This window comes from Octopus sinensis, unplaced genomic scaffold (assembly GCF_006345805.1).
Source record: "Octopus sinensis unplaced genomic scaffold, ASM634580v1 Contig10964, whole genome shotgun sequence".
Lineage (NCBI taxonomy): Eukaryota > Metazoa > Mollusca > Cephalopoda > Octopoda > Octopodidae > Octopus > Octopus sinensis.
Genome location: NW_021832231.1, coordinates 960,366 through 976,442, shown reverse-complemented (window position 1 = coordinate 976,442; position 16,077 = coordinate 960,366).

Here is a 16,077-nt window from a genome sequence, read left to right as displayed (position 1 = left end):
GATGTCTTGGAATAAACAAGCTTCTGGGACGCCTTCCGCCGCCAATTAATAAGATCGAATCCTCCCTCTCAAGAGAAGCCCGAGTGAACTTGGCTCGTCTCCGCTGTGGCCACCATACTGGCCTACACGATTATCGCATAAAAATCGGTCTTGGTGAAATAACCCCTTCCTATTCCCTCAACGACCTTTTCTCCTGTCCAGGCCCGCCTTCTACTTCCTCGGAACACCGGATCACGATCGGGGATCTTTGGGAGCGTCCGACATTGGCCCTAACGTTCTTGTTAGCCACCGGCTTCCTTCAATTGAAGGGGCCGGGGGTAAATAAATAAATAATTCAAAGGCATTACACAAGAAATTTGAAATGAAACGTGTCTAAAAATAATTATTTTTTAAATTGGTATAATTAATTTTATTTAATAAAAAATCAATGCCCCAAATAGAGATGTTAAAATTAATTGATTTTTTATAATTTGGTTAAAAAAATTTATAATGCCCCAAAACAGAGTTTTCCCCAAAAAAGAGGTGCCCCACCCCTGGAGGTGCGCCCCAATTAGAGGTCGGACTGTATGTGGTTTGTGAGATTTAACATAGCTTCTTCGCATTATTGACCGTTTCCAAAAAGCCAGAATTATCTGTCATTGTTCTCTGTTCAATCAAAGCGCCAATCTTCTTAGACGACTTTGCCCATAAGTCGCTAAACGGAGTATCCACTCTAGGTCTGAAGGCTAACTTCATAGCATATTTTTTTCGTTTTTTCAAAAATGTCAATAATCCGTTGCTTTTCGTCGGAGAACATCAAACTTTCGCATCCATCTAAAAGTCCGAGTTTGATCACACTCTTGTCAATATAAACAAGCGAATTAAGTCAAAGTATCGGTATTTAAGTCAAAGTGAATCAAGCTCTTCAGGATTCTTGTTTCCTTATTTTCTTCAATATGGATTCATTGATCATTTTCCCATTGTTGTCAACAACCATTCCAAGATAACGGAGACTCTGGGTCCGAAAAACTGCGATAGTAGACTATCAGCTTGTCTCTTACTTCTTTTTTCGATGTAACTGTAAATTTCAAAGGAAGAAGATTCCTTGTACATCATTTTTTTGATTCTTGAAACTAGTTTGAGAAACTTGGGCTGAGAATCCAGCAAACTTCATGACATGTTTGTTATGAGACATCATCTGCATAAATTATATGATTGCCATTCGGGTGTTCTGGCTTTGTAATGTCTGTAGTGGGACTAAAAGGTGATCCTTGTAGAGGTCCCCTTTTCAAAGTCAAGACATTTGAAACACTATTTCCGCATTGGACATAAGATTCTTTATTTTCTATGAAACTTCTGAGCCAATTCAAACATGTTTCATTGATTTTTGTGTTGGCAACTGGGACATAAAGTTCCAAATACCACACACTATCGAAGCCTTTAAAATATCTGGACAAACGGTGGTAGAGTCACGTCATTTGATTAATCAAAATTAAAAATATTTTTATGACCACAAGTTTTCGATAAATTATCGAATTAAAAAAAATTGCCAATGTCTAACCAACCGTTTGAAGCTTTAAAAATTGTTAAATAATTCAATTTTTTTGATATTTTTTTCGCTGTCTCGATTAATGTACCCGAAATAGAAAAGCAATCTTTCCTTAGACGACGAAAAACTTCAAAAGGTAATTCTTCAATTTTTTCAAATTGATTTGCTTCATTAGAAACTGGTTAAACTTCATCTATTTAAACTTATCTTGAAATTACTGATCCTGTATTAATAAAAGAAGAAATGCTTTTTTTGATTCGGGAAATAGTGCTTTGCTCATTTTGATTTTTTTGCAATTTCTCTTTCAGAAAAAGTTTATAGGCACTTTGCAATTTTACTTTTTGTTTCAATAGAAATCTTGGAAGTAAAATAAATTACTAAGTTTCCCCATACTTGAGTTTTTATAATTTACAAATTTGTAAATTATTTATGGAAAAGTACTACAAAATAAAATCCCCCAAAAAATCAAGGGTGCCCCAAGTTGGGATTTTTATTCTGACGGGGTTTGACTGTAGTACCTGTTATGCAGTTGCTTATAATTTTACTTTTTTAAAATTAAATTAAAAAATATTAAACCGTGTATGTTAAATAACGTATTAGTGGTATATCGATTATCAATAATAATTTTATGGATTATATTTGTACTTATAATCCTCAGACGGACGCTCCATTCGTTGAGTAGGCAATCCTGCCCTATCAAACACCTGATGGGCTCCTTCATAAGTCATTGGATGCTGCTGTTAAAAGAGATAGAGGTTTACTTGTTGGGCATATTGGTTGGGATTCTGAGGGTATTGCCCGGGCTGCTGATGAGCATATTGGTTGGGATTCTGAGGGTATTGCCCGGGCTGCTGTTGAGCATATTGGTTTTGGTGCTGAGAGTATTGGCCGGGTTGCTGTTGAACATATTGGTTTGGGTGTTGAGGGTATTGGCCGGGTTGCTGTTGAGTATATTGTAGATTTAAAACAGGGGAATAAAGGTTTCCTGCTGTATTTGGAATATTAGCTTGATCATATTTTTGGGGATAAAGATGATGTGGGATTTCTCCTTTATACCCTTTAGCTAAGTGCCCCTATTCAATATTAATAATATTTCATATGGTGCCTGTTTAATTAATTTCTTTCTCAATTTTTTATCGGATTTGCTTTTTTTGAAATGCTTATCATCGTCAGAACTACTACTACTGCTGCTTGAACTGCTGCTTTTTCCCATCACTAAAAACAATCAATATTATAAACTACACAATCATTACAAATAAAAAGAATAAAAGGATATTTAAATCTTTTATTTATTAGAACGTTTTATATTATGATTAAGCAAAAAATCCTTATCTCCATTTTAACATCAAGTATATAAAAGAGAATATTTTCGAAATTAATTCTAAAACATCAAAAAGTAAAAAAAGGGTAGATTTTCCCAAAAATATCAGAGATTAATTTTGGGAATACTATGGAATACATGATTAGTAATGATAAAAATCGAATTTTCTGATTCTGCATCTGATAAAATTTTCCAGTTATCAAATAAATATATGTTTTTTAATATTTGTAATCATACATATTTTTGAAGAATCAATTATAACAGTGATTTCCAACCTGGGTTCCGCGAAACCAGTTTTAGGATTCCGTAAATAATAAATTATTTAATAATAGTTTTTAATTATTAAAATATATTCGCATCCGAGCTTTTATTCTGCTTTACCCTGGTCCTTTGGTCTTTAATAAATAAAATGTCTTAAATAAATATTTATAAGAAACAATAATTTCATAAAAGATTCAAAAAAATATTGCAATCATATAATGCCTAACGCATCTCTTACTCTTGTTAAACTGTTTGTTTAAACAAATTGAATGCAATTACAAACTTAATAAATTTACATTTTAGCTCCAAGGAAAATATCAAACGGTTTTTATTTTAAATAAAAAAGTAATTGCATTAAAACTTTTTTTTTTTTTATTCTAATTTTTTTTTTTTTACTAACAATTAACACCGAAAATAGTTAAGTTCGTTCCAGCGGCGAGGACGCAGTGTGCGTTGCCCCGAACAATGGCCAGCCGATTAAAACGAAAAATTGAATTTTTGAGTGCTTCCGCTGAAAAAATGACATTTTGGATAAATTTGAAGACAGTTAGGTTCAAAATCCATTCAATGTTAAGGTAATATGTCGCGAGCGCAGCGCGCGACCGAGCGCTAGACGCGACTTTGACAGCTAACAAGCCTATCATCAACAAATATATTTATTAAATTATTTAAAATTTTAACATGATTTAAAATTAAAATTGAAATAACTTAAGTTTTCCATTGAATCCCATAAAATAATTTATAAGTAGACCTTAATAGAAAAAGTAAAATCAATGAATACTGAACGCTAATTTGGTTTAGGTTGTGAGGGGGGTAATAATTTGACAGATCTCATTGCTATTTTTTCGTTTTAATCTCTAAAATTAGGTCTTCTAATCAAAAATGAACTGTGCAGACAGGCTTGCTCCTTCAGAAGATTCTTGTTTTGACATTTTAATAAATTATGAAGCATTTAGATTTTTTCTCATTATTCTAAAATATCAATTATAAATTTTAAAATATTATTTTTATTTATGAAATCGGTTTTAAAGCTCATTCTGCTTTGGCATCGATTTTAATTTTTGTTATCGAATATATATAATCCCAAATACAAGCTCAAAATCTTCTTTGTCTCAAGAGCTTGAACGCAAAGATGAAATCTGTATCAAAGATGAGGAGGGGTCACACTCCTCTCAAGTCTCTTTGAACAATCCAAACTGTACTGAGTCTCTTGTCCTCTCGCTGCAGATAAAAAATTATGCGATTGGACGAATAAAGTCCTTTAATATTCTAACCAAATCCGAGACTGCACAGAAGGCCCGAATTACTGCCAGGAAGTCTGGGGACTTTACCCTCGAATTCTCAAATTCTAGTGATAGGGACTCGTTTGTGAATGACTTCGAGTATAACAAACCATTTGGCCAGGACGGCCATTATATTTCTGCGTGCAGTCTGCAACCATCGACCGTAGTCTTGAAGGGAATACCATCTTGGGTCTCCGAGGAAGACCTGGATCTTTACCTCAAAGAAATTCTCAACCCCGGTTTTACTTTCAACGGTTCTACAAAAATGGACGGAGTATACCTGTTGGAAAGTTGAGTCTGAATTCGAGGGCAGAAGCCACTTCGCTTGTAAGGATGGGAATCGAAGTGGGATTTCAAAAAATACGATGCGAATGGTTTAAAAACCCAGCAACAAGATGCTTTCGCTGCCAACAATTTGGTCACATTGCTAACTTCTGCAAAGAAGTGGAAAGATGTCTTTTCTGTGGTGGTGATCATAATATGAAAATGTGCCCGATTAAAGGAAAAACTGAGAAAAAATGTATAAACTGCGGTCTGAGTGGGCATTTGGCTTGCTACGGTGGCTGCTCTTCAGCTAAGGCAGCCACTGAACAACTAAAAAAGCAGCTCAGTGCCAGGGACAGACTGGCCAAAGCAGAACACTCAAAAACTGTATGGTCAAAAGCGGAGGCCGTTGAATCTGTATGGCGAAAACCCACAATTTCCCGCTGTTTTGACTCCTCAACGCAAACAGATGTTAGTGAAGACGCAACTTTGCCTCCCAATACACAACACACAGAGCCTCCAACCCGCTTTAAGAGGAAAGCACCAACTATCGACGTTGAGCTTACCTCTATGATTCGCAAAATAATCGCTATATGCGATGAAAAAGGCCTCGATATCAACAATCTGTTGTCCCTTTCTCTTGGAAGGGAAAGGATTGATCAGGCGTGAGCCCCTTTCTGTCTATTATCGCTGTGAACGCACGTTCTCTAAAGAGAAGGCGTTCAGAGATTGAGGATATGTTATCCCATAACCCCGTGGACCTTTTGATCGTAAACGAAACAAAAATCAAAAAACATGATGATTACTACTTGGATGGCTATCGTTCCCTTGATATTAAGTGGAAGCCGGGCTCGATCGCTGGAACAGGCACTTCTATCTACTACAAATCAACTCTAAGGGTGAAAAATCTAAAAATTGTGTCCGAGGAATTGTGTGAATTCCTCACAATCGACGTCCTTCTGGAAAAAGGGTGGGTAACAATCGGAGGGATGTACTCAAAATCCCTTTCCAATTACTCATCGCTTATCAAGGACTTTTTTGCCGATAAACACAATCATTTGTCAATACTCCTCGGGGATCTAAATGCCAAATGCACATCTTTTGGCTGTCTGAGAACCAACAGGGATGGCATCATTCTTAAGAAGCTTTCAGAATCTCTCAGTTTCTCGGTCATCACATCAAAAACCCCAAATCATTACTCACCAGGAGGGTGGGACTATTTGGGCGTAGCATTGGTCTCTATGTCTACTCTTCAATTTATGGAACAACCGTACACCTTAAATGATATTGGAAGTGACCATCTACCAATTTTATACAAACTCAACCTTGGACCTTTAAAGGGTAAACCAACTTTTATACGATATAACCTCTCGACTATAAACTGGGAACACTACCGAAAATGTTTTACACTTTATCTGAGCAATTTCGCTCCTAAACTTGACGAAAATTCTTCATCTGAGGACCTCGAGAAGTCTAGCAATTCCCTTATTGGATACATAAAGTCTTATCTGGAAACATATTCTACAAAAATCGTCTCAAACAATAGGAAAACTCACATGCCAAACATGAATGTTGAAATCCTACTAAGGAAAAAACAATGTCTAAGGAACAAACTCCGGCGCTGCGCAGATTTTCGTGACCGGTCCGTTTTGGAAAGTGAAATCTTCACCATTACGGAAGAAATAAGAAAATCGGCGAAGGTGGCGAAGGATAAAAAATGGAATACTGAGTGCAAAAAGCTACATAAAGGAAGTCCAAATTTTTGGAAGGTCTACTCGAAATTAACCTCGACGTCTGAGAAAACTATACCTAAACTGCTAAAACAAGATGGATCCCCTGCATCTCATGAAGAAATCCCGAACATATTTGCTGATAGTCTCAAAAGAATACAAGAAGTCAATCCGGATACAAATCTATCTGATTCAGCTTTGTTTGATATGGAAAAAGAGTTGGAAGACAATCTTAGCTCATTACCAATGTGCTCGGAATCTATAACGTGCAAAGACGTGGAAAATGCAGTTAGATACTCCAAAAATAACGCTCCGGGAAAGGACAAGATAACCATGCGCATGTTCAAAGAAGCTCCCAAGCAACTTTACGAATATTTGGGATGTCTCTTCTCCCGCAGTGTGAGCTTGGGATACGTCCCTTCTTCATGGAAACTGACGGAGGTAAGGATGATACGGAAGCCTGGAAAACCTGGTTATTTGGCGACAAGTTATAGGCCTATAAGCCTAATTCCTACCATCAGTCGAATAATGGAAAGGGTAATGTTTGAACGACTCTCTGAACACGTCGAGAGAAATGGTTATCTCAAAGACGTGCAGTGGGGCTTTCGGAGGGGTCGTTCCTGTGCTGACTGTCTTTATACACTCAATTCGTCGATTGTAAAGGCTCTGGATTTCAAAGAGTGTCTGACAATTGTGTCTCTAGACATCTCAAAAGCCTTTGATATGGTTTGGCACCTCGGTCTCCTTAGACATCTGGCGAAGTGTCACATAGACAAAGGACTATTCCTATGGCTAAAAGACTTCCTCCGCGACAGGCGCTCTGTGATAAGCTTTCTGAACTATGACTCGGATGAACTGAAACTTAAAAGAGGCGTCCCTCAAGGATCAGTCCTCAGTCCTCTATTATTCAACATTGTGATGAGCAATCTGCCGTCTCCTGTCAACACACGGACGGAAATTTTGATATACGCCGATGATGTTGTAATCCTTGACATTTCATCGAAACCTGCCTTATCCGAACAAAGGATTATATCATATATGAATACAGTGGAGCAATGGTGCGATGAAAATATGTTCATTATTGCGCGTGAGAAGTCCGCATTACTGAGAATCACAGAAAGCAGAAATTTAATAAATTTACCGTGCCTGATCAAGAACATACCTCGACAAAACTCAATTAAATATCTTGGCTTGTTCATCGATGAAAAGGGAAACTATCTCGAAAACGCAAAATTAAGTAAAAGGAAAGCAACTAATGCTCTGTTCTGCCTGAGGAAGTTAAATTTGGAGCCTGATACTTTCCTCTACGTTTTCAATACGGTGATCCTACCGGGACTACTATACGGAAAAGAGGGATGGTACTTCTCTAAAAAGAAGGACACCATCTTAACTAAATTTGAAAAGTCTCGCAGGCTCGCTTTGAAGCTTGCTTACCACCAAAAAGTTGAAGATCCAATCCCCCTGTGGCTTGAAAGTAAATCCTCCATGGTCGGTGAAACTGTCGAAAAAGCTATAAGTGGTTATAAATCCAACTCAATTGTCACTGGGACGTACCTGCAGAGGTAGAAAAGAAAAAAAAAAAAAAAAAAAAAAAAAAAAAATTTACTTGAGGGGGTCTCTTTTTTTTTCTGGGAAGAAGTCGATAGGGTAGTCCTATTGTTTCATTATACAAACTCCCCCCTAACCTTTAACCCTTCTCTGTTTCCAATAAAACTTCCTATTCCTATTCCTATTCCTGGGTATTTGTCAATTTATAGATTTTTTGATTGATCGGATCTAGAAATTGAGTGGTCGCTCGCTGCGCTCGGTCGCTCGCTGCGCTCGCGACATAATATCAGCAAATGCAACATCATTTGAATATGAAAATCTGTTTGGTTTGACATAAAATGTACAATTCAAAACAGATTTATAAAGAGGAATGCTTTATTAAATTTTGGATAGCATACATCCACTATTACCTTTCCCATCGAATTACTTATGCGAGTCAGATTCTTCAATATATACTGCAACAAAAAAAATATAGAAATAAACTTAATGCTTCAGCTAAAATAAAGATACACTTGTCAACAATAATTCATAACATACAAATATGCTATGATAAAAATTACCTCAATGTTCTTTTTGGTTATAATAATTTTGTTATAAATGAAAATTTTAATTATTTAGCTGGAAGGATTTCGTAGATAAAATTAACCTAAAAGAGTTCCGCAAACATCTTAAGGTTAGGAATCACTGGTTTATATTATATCCTGTTTCCTATAAAATTTTCATGCCAGCAAAATATTTTCATCACTCATATTCTATTAATCAAATGAACTGTAAAGCGAAATTTTGTTACAAAAAATTATTTTCTATTATATCTCGACTATTTGGATTAGTACTAATAATTTTTACTTACTCACCAGGATACGTTAAAACCGTCAAACAATGACGAACAATATGAAAACTCTAGTTGATAATTGAAGAAGTATTTTCGGTAATTTTTAAAGTAAACATAACTTTAATCAAATACGGAACAATAAGCACTGTCCTGATGAGGCACTTAGACCTTGTGTGCAATTAACTCCCCTATCTCATGTTTTCACGAATAAAGTGTTTTCCTTGTCCCAAACAAACTATTTTAAAATACCATAAAGGGTTTCAGGTACAGGATATGTGAATTTGGATAAGTTGATTAGGATCAAACTTCTAGAGTTTTATTATATTATCTTTATTTAATATGATTATATTTTGGTAAATCTATTTTGAATAAAATAAATATAATTTTTTGCTAAAAATGGGGAATGGGTGTTTTAAAATGTCGTCCAAAGACAATACAAATTCGGTTAATATTGACATGTTTCTAATTTAAAAGAACCCAAATGATGAAAATAAAGTAGAATCCACAAATCAAATCCTAGAAAGTAATATTTTTAAAGTATTTAAATAGATTCCAAACCTCCGACAAGTTAAAAAATCGCTAATTCTTTTAGTTCAAGTCTCGCCAAGAATGAGCACTGACGATGAAAAAATTGAATTTTCGGCCAAAAGTGAGTCTCTTACAACTTCGTAATGTATACTAAATAACTAATATTACATTAATCTAAATAATTGTTATTTCAAAAAGGGCATTTTGTTTGCTTTATTGATTTGTCAAAATACAGCTTAACTGAATATTCTTTGTTTTTTGTACCTTGGAAACTAAATTTTTAATAACAAAACATTTCGATTTTAATAATTTTAATAGTTGTCGTCATAGAATTTCCTCTAGAATGTTTAAATTTGTGTTTAAAGCACAATATTAAAATTTTTTTAATTTAGATAAATTAAAGCATGTTTAATTCACATCTTCTGTGCACTAACTATTAAATAAGGAATTAAGATAATCATTGCATGCATATTACGAATTTAAAGAGAATGATCAATTTTTAATACTAACAATTACATCTACATTAATTGAAACCTGCACTTATTATTTTATATTTTTGCTTCCACAAAGTCCGAAATGGATGGGATACTTTTGTAGTAATCAAGAAAATAATATTTCATTCTCATCAAAACATCACAGAAAAGACATTTCTTTTTGTTTCAGGAAGACCTAGGTTTGATCACCGGCTCAAGGAAGATGAGTAATTGGTTGAGAAATCCTCGATTAAATCGCTAAGAGAAGAATGACGATAAATTCATAAAATAATGGCCACTTCGATATGTAAGATTATTAATGAGTTATAGTAGCTAAAAATACATTAACCTTAATACAGTAGACTGTTCTTTGAAATTTGAGAAGTTGAATTTGGTAAGTTATTCTTTTTTCTTTATATTGTCCTCTCTTGCCCACATGGTTTACTACAAGAGAGCCATAGTACTTTATAGACCCGCATTGACAGGAAACACACTTTATTTAAGTAAAGACTGTTAATTAATCGAGGATAGAGGAAATGAAATTCATGCATTGTGAATGACCAGGTAGAGGACTTATATCATAAGACTGGTTTTATAAACATGTTATAGAATTTGATTTTTAGAGAGACAGCAATTTGTTTACCTCGAAAGTGTAATGAAGGTATAAAAGAAATATAATAGACAGAAATAATTTAAAAAATTGGTTTAAGAATAAAAAGTATCACCGAGGAAGAAAATTCCCCCCAGCAGATCGTTTCCTATTGAGTGCATGCTGGTGCCTCGACTCGTGTAGATATTTCTAGAAAACTATAAATGAAACGTCACCTTTTCCCTATCAATACTTAATCTGCCTTCATTGATTGATTTGATCCGAGCTAACCTCCTCGCCATTATTCGGTGATATTGACGAGGATTCACAGGAAGGATATTGTCTATCTGACCATCCTCTGGGATTGACCCCCATTTCTCAGATGGAATTTGTTCAGAGTATTTTAACGTGAGATCTCCGTTCTCTTCAAGACAGGAAATTTGGTCTTTGGTCAATGTTATCACAGCATCTACACATTTAAAATTTTTAAAAACCTTGAAATAAATTTGCAGAGTTCCCAATACTCGAATTAAGTGAATCCATTAGCGAATTTGTCAACAAGGCTGATACAACATTTTATTTATTTATTAAAAAGAAATATCAATTATTAACTAAATAATATTAACTTAATGTAACCACAGAGATAGGATTTTGATAAATTATCTATAACACACAAAGTGACTCAGTTGAAAGAATTGGTGTGTATTTCCTGGGAGAGTTTAATACAATGTATTTAAGTACAAAATGATATAACATTTAAGTAAGAATAAACAGTCTTTTAGGTGGTCAAAAAGGCTTATAAACTAAGCTTTTAAATTCATAAAATATATTTCCTCTCAGAAACTAAATTTAAAAGTCTTGTGTCAGGTATTTCACCAATTCGTAAAGTCCAATTCTAAACTCATAGCTCTTGTAAAACTAAAAAAATTTTGTGAAATTAATTATTTCCACCTTAATTTAGTTCCCATTCAGATTTTCAAGTTTGGAAATCTTAATAATAAAATGGTATGGTGTGTGTCTGTCTGTCTGTCTGTCTGTCTGTGTGTGCACACCAACTTCAAATTGGCAATACGATGTCCTCGACTTACATGATGAGGTCCTTAAAACCTTCCCCCCAAAAAAAATTAAAAAAAAATTTTCTGCATTTTGGTTAAAATGAACAACTACAATGTCCTCGACTTACATGATGAAGTCCTTAAAACCTTCCCCCCAAAAAAAAATTAAAAAAAAATTTTCTGCATTTTGGTTAAAATGAACAACTACAATGTCCTCGACTTACATGATGAAGTCCTTAAAACCTTCCCCCCAAAAAAAAATTAAAAAAAAATTTTCTGCATTTTAATTAAAATGAACAACTACAATGTCCTCGACTTACATGATGAAGTCCTTAAAACCTTCCCCCCAAAAAAAAATTAAAAAAAAAGTTTTCTGCATTTTGGTTAAATGAACAAATACGATGTCCTCGACTTACATGATGAAGTCCTTAAAACCTTCCCCCCAAAAAAAAATTAAAAAAAAATTTTCTGCATTTTAATTAAAATGAACAACTACAATGTCCTCGACTTACATGATGAAGTCCTTAAAACCTTCCCCCCAAAAAAAAATTAAAAAAAAAGTTTTCTGCATTTTGGTTAAAATGAACAACTACGATGTCCTCGACTTACATGATGAAGTTTTTAAAACCTTCTCCCCCAAAAAAAAATTAAAAAAAAATTTTCTGCATTTTGGTTAAAATGAACAACTACGATGTCCTCGACATTCATGATGAGGTCCATTAAAACCTTCGAGGCAAAAATCTAACGTATTAAGAATATCCTTGATGAAAACGACAGCGAGAAATTAACAATGATGAACTCCCAATTATTCCCGATAAAGAAATTCAATTCATCCTATGATTTTCTCTTTAAAATTAAATGCATATATCATTATCGACCATGAATCAAAATTAAAGCTATTATCATATTTGACTTTGACAGAATGTGCAATTACAGATTGCACGACCTTGAATAGAGTGTGCAATTAACAGATTTTGAAAAACACTTTGATAGTTAAACCACATTAGCACAATCATTAACACAATTTACCACCAATTGACAGCGCAATCAGAAGAAGTTGCGTAAAAATATTAACTATTTAGTTAAGTTTTTCGTAAAGATAGAATTTATTTTCGGTATGCCTCTTTTCCTAAACTTTTTATTATTGAAAAATAATTTTTTAAATAGATAACCGAAGGAGGAAAACGAAGCTGAAGAAAAAACGGTCAGCTTAAGGTAATTAATTAAATCTTTTTGTGTGTCGCTTTTTTGGCTGCTGCTAATCTGCCTGCCGCATCTCCGGCTGCCCCATTTCCGCCAGTGGTTTGTCTAATCAAGGTCACTAAGCTAAATCTCCGTACTATAAAGGCTCTTAAGCATTATCTTAATTGGCTGTTAAAAAATTAGACTGGTTGTTGCCGTGGCGGCAGAGATTTTGTTTGTTTATACTATTTTACAAATTTTTAAAGTTTTTTTTTTGTTTTTTTTTATTTTTTTGTTTTTAAATTATTTATTTTTATTTGTTTTTCTTTATTTTTTTGTTATTTTCTAAAAATTCAACCGGATTGAATTTTTAAACTCCTAGATCCCTCTGGAATGCCGAATCATCTTTTAAAGTTAAAGATAGGCGTTCCAGTGGTTTTATTACGAAATCTTGCGCCACCTAAATTATGCAACGGAACGGGGTTAGTTCTCAAAAATTTGATGCCTAACGTAATAGAGGCGACGATATAACAGGTAAGTATAGAGAGGTGAGGATGTTTATATTCCACGAATTCCGATAATTTCTGATGAATTACCAATTTAGATTTAAAAGGCTGCATTTCCTTTGAGGATGAGTTTTGCAATGACAATAAACAAGGCCCAGGGACAGTCATTAAAGGTAGTTGGGTTATTTTTAGAGAGTGAGTGCTTTTCACATGGAAGCTGTATGTGGGATGCTCGAGGGTAGGCAGAAGAGAAAATTTATTCATATATGCCACGGAAGGACGGACGACAAACATCGTTTATCAACAGGCGATAGAATAGGGTTACATTAAACCAGGTAGTTTTATACATCTACATAAACTTATAGTTGTTTGATGAAAACATGCCCTCCAGGAGGAGCTAGGTCGCGGTGAGCGAAGCGAGCTGCCGAGCTAGTTACTGTATATAAAAATGACCTAATTTTCAAAATGCCCCAAAACCTGGTAGTGCCTCAAAGATAAATGTGCCCTAATGAGAATGTCCACCTCAAATGAAGGTGGCACTGTATTATCTCACACTCAGACAAATGAGCCAGAAATGAGACTAATTGTATCTTCGGTTCATTAAATGGCTCATAAAGAAATCAACAAGATTCAGCATTTATACAGTCGTTATTACTTAAGAATCAAAAGTCGTATCATCGTAAAAGTGATAACAAATTTTCTTATGTGCAGATTCTCAATTCTACTAGAAGTTTAAATTTCTTAAAGACTGCTTTTATTCCAAATGAAAGATATCACACTGATTTGATTGAACGGGAAAGCTAGAAATATAAATCTTTCCAAAAATTATTTTTGATCATTATTCATGTATATAGCAGGTTTGTTCCTCGGAATTAAAACTAGATCCGCCATTGTCCCCAAACTAGAAACAAATCTGCAGTGAAGTCTGTAAGAATTGAAAGAAAATATTTTACAAGCATAGACCATGTAAAATATTGCAGTCGGATGACAGATTGGAGTTTAAAAACTCAATGATTGAACAATTATAGGAAAATTAAAAATCTGACAAATACATAGAGGGAGGGCAAAAATCATGGTCTAAGATTAAAAAATTTGAGAGTGTTTATGCCAATAAGAAGAATTATTTTTATCAAATAATCTGGTCAAAGTAACACTGAATCGTTAAAATTAGATTTGTTACAAAAGGGAAGAACGCTATGTGTTCAGATTTTGCGGAAAAGGAAGATTAAAAATAATTAACATTATTTATAAAAAATTTCATTAAATTGAAATACGATCAATAATTGTTAGAGAAAGCTATATCAACGATTGTGATTCGCCAATTCTGCACTGCGAATAGCAAACGAGTTACCTCGCAAGATTGCTATAAATATTCTCTGGTACAGCCAGCATTTCATTGATTTTCTTTGTAAAATAGATTATGTAAATGCATTATGTAAACCCGTTCGTGATCTGACATTAAATTTAGACTTTTGCTAAACTTTTTTCATTGATATTTTACGATTGTGAATATTTGATCTCCCACATTCAAATCGTATTCACCGTTTGCCTACATTTAGTCACTCTGCCTATATATACACGTCGTATCGAATACAAACCTACTAGATATTAAACATACACACTCATTTAATTAAGAATGGAAACCAAACTGAAATAATCAGATAAACTGCTAATACATAGTGTGCTTGATTGCTTTGGCAAACTCATGGCTAACGGTCAAAATCTAGAAATAATAATCACACGATGACCTTAATTTTAGTACTATTCAACACAGCGGGAGATTTTTGTTCGACCGTATCAGTCAGAACAACTTGTTGAATTAGCGAATCTTCAATTTGTTCAACCGCCGACCCTGTTAAAATCCCGTGAGTGACACAAGCAAAGACAGACCGAGCCCCTTCTTCCATGAGTCTGATTTAAATATCTCGTATTAAACTTTTTGGAAGCCAAAACAAGTGTGGTTGCAGAATCGACGACATCATCGATAATCAGGGCTATTTTGTCAACGACATTTCCGACCAAAATAATTGACTTTTCCTCATTTGCCTTGAGTTTGTCCTTGTGGGTTATCACAAACTTAAGGTTTAGATTGTCGGCATAAGCGGAAACCCTGAAAACACTCACTTTATATTACCTTTTGGTCCCACTAATGTCCGGGGATATTAAAACTAAATCATTGAGTTCAAAATTGTTTCGAATATACTCAAGAAAACAGGGTTCCGGGTAAATGTTGTCCAGAGGAATGTCAAAAAACCCCTAATAGAATAAACTGGCCTAGAACTGCCTGAATTTGAGAAAAATGAAGGTCCATTGTGATCACGTGATCAGCACCAGAGGCAGTGATCAGCATAGCGATCAGTTTCGAGTTCAATTTAGGGCGAATCTGACAATAAAGCTGATAAAAGTACATTTTCGTCATTTTCGGGGCAGCTATACGGAAAAAATGGGATTACGGCCGTAACTTTTTTCGCAGAAGCCAATTTCGAAGCGTAAATCAACTGCAAGAGTTCGACAACGTTGTCGTTGATGTCTCCAGCCCCGGATTGAATAATATAAACATGTTTTTCTCGGATAAAATCGTTTATTTGAACACTTTAAAAGTTTAATTAATGAATGGGACAACAATGTCTCTCCGTTTTTCTTTTTGAATAATTGCACATCTCCAAGTTTTACATTAAGTTCTTTGCATATTTTTTCTGATAAATCCTTGCAAGACGATCCGCTAAAAACCTTTACTTCACTCAACATTCTTTCTAAAATATGTACCAAACTAATATATTTTATTTTCAAGTTATTCAAAAATACATTTATGAACATACTTTTTAATTTTATTAATTTTACTATCATTTAATTAATAATAAGCATCCAACGAGATACTCACCAGAGTCTTCTCCTGAACAGTCGACCACATATAAACTTGCAGAGACTTTTCTACACTCAACTTCCTTAAATAACCCCTGTGTTATTGGGGTATCCA